Source organism: Cebus imitator, unplaced genomic scaffold (assembly GCF_001604975.1).
Source record: "Cebus imitator isolate Cc_AM_T3 unplaced genomic scaffold, Cebus_imitator-1.0 Scaffold285, whole genome shotgun sequence".
NCBI lineage: Eukaryota > Metazoa > Chordata > Mammalia > Primates > Cebidae > Cebus > Cebus imitator.
In genome coordinates, this window is record NW_016107600.1 from 1,935,015 (window position 1) to 1,937,359 (window position 2,345).

Sequence of the window (2,345 nt, forward strand, 5' to 3'; positions counted from 1 at the left end):
GGTCTCGAATTCCTGACCTCAGGTGATCCACCAACCTCAGCCTCCCAAAGTGCTGGGATTCAGGCGTGAGCCACCACACCTGGTGAAAAATTTTTTTTAAAATAATCCATTCATTCCCCTTCACATCCAGAACTATAAACTTGCAGACATTGTTAATTTCCATGTCCCTCTTTCCCTCCATAGAACTTTCCTGGAAAAAAATCTAATTCTAGTTAAATCCAACAATTCAGCTTCTCCATATCTATACCTGGGAAGCTAAATATTGATGGAGACAGTATCAGAATCTAGCTAATCTTAATCTAGCGTCACTTTAAATTTATGCCCCTAAACTGGGCGAGATGGCTCACACCTGTAATCCCAGCACTTTTAGAGGCTGAGGTGGGCTGATCACCAGAGGTTGGGAGTTCAAGACCAGCCTGACCAACAAGGAGAAACCCCATCTCTACTAAAAATACAAAATTAGTCAAACATGGTGGCACATGCCTGTAATCCCAGCTACTCAGGAGGTTGAAGCAGGAGAATTGCTTGAACTCAGGAGGCAGAGGTTTCCGTGAACTGAGATAGCACCACTGGACTCCCGCCTGGGCAACAAGAGTGAAACTCTGCCTTAAAAAAAAAAAAAATGAAATGTCTCTCTTCTTAACAGAAGTCATCCCCTCACAGCTCTGTGAAGGGTGAAAAAAACTGGATTCCTCTGAATGCATAGCTAACATTCAATTTTGCCCCCTAGCAACGTTTTTCTCTATACAGGTTACTATGTGTGACCTAGTCCTGAGGAAGGCTGATAAAGTGATTTACAGGTGGGATGGATCTTAAGGGAGCAGTCTAAAGAGTTCATCCAGGTAGCACTCCAACCTACTGGATGAAAGCTGCAACTACATAACCCCAGGAATCTTCCTTTTTGTGGTCTTTATTTTCATTATAGTCATATGTTGCAGAGACACCTCCTACACCTCAGAGACAAAGCCAGACTGCTGTTAGGTTACATACCACAGTGGGTGCAGTGGCTCACGCCTGTAAGCCTACCACTTTGGGAGGTCGAGGCAGGAGAATTGCTTGAGGCCAAGAGTTTGAGACAGACCTGGGGAACATAGTGAGACCCTATCTGTACAAAAAATTAAAAAATTAGTCCGCTGTGGTAGTGCACACCTGTAGTCCCAGATACTTGGAGGTTGAGGTGCAAGGATCACTTGAGCCCAGGAGGTCGAGGCCGCAGTGAGCTCACTGCACTCCAGCCTAGACAACAGAGTTATTTTTTTCTTACCAAACCCAAAAGAAAACAAAAAAATGCCACCCTGCTGTTGTCTCCCCAAGATCTAATTCACTGCCAGAGAATGCCCCACTGACAGTCTAAGACTCAGAGGGACCTCAACCAGTCGTTTTGTGGAAGGGACTCGCTTGCATCTCCAGGTCAACAGCTGTAGCTGCCCTGACTCTGCTGTGGTGACCACGGTACTGTTTCCTGCTCCGCAGTGGCTGGAGTAGAAGCTATGATTGCTACAGCAAGAGTCAAAGCAGGCCCTGGGATGGGGGTTAGTGTCTAGAGCCTCATCCAATTGAACTGCGTGGCCCCGGAAATATGAACTGCTTTTCTGGGTCTACTTCCACTCTAGAATGGAAAAACAAAACAAAAAATTTCTCTCACTGTCTCTCCTGAGCATATGAAATAAGGCTCCTTCCACACCTGGGTTGATTAGCGTATCAAGGATACAAACATTGCTAATTTTTTTTTTCTAAGAACATCCAAAAAAAAGATTAAAAATAAATAAATAAATAAAAATTTTAAAAAGATTAAAAAAAAACACAAAAAATAAACAGAACATCAGGCTGGGCACAGTGGCTCACACCTGTAATCCCAGCACCTTGGGAGGCCCAGGTGGGCGGATCACCTGAGGTCAGGAGTTTGAGACCAGCCTGGCCAACATGGTAAAACCCCATCTCTACCAAAAAATACAAAAATTGGCCAAGCGTGGGTGTGTGTGCCTATCATCCCAGCTACTAGGGAGGCTGAGGTGGGAGAATTGCTTGAACCCAGGAAGTGGAGGTTGCAGTGAGCCGAGATTGCACCGCTGTACTCCAGCCTGGGCGACAGAGTAAGACTAAGACCTTGTCTTAGGCCGGGTGCGGTGGCTCAAGCCTGTAATCCCAGCACTGTGGGAGGCCGAGGCGGGTGGATCACGAGCTCAAGAGATCGAGACCATCCTAGCCAACATGGTGAAACCCCGTCTCTACTAAAAAAAAAATACAAAAAATTAGCTGGGCATGGTGGCACGTGCCTGTAATCCCAGCTACTAAGGAGGCTGAGGCAGGAGAATTGCCTGAACCCAGGAGATGGAGGTTGCGGT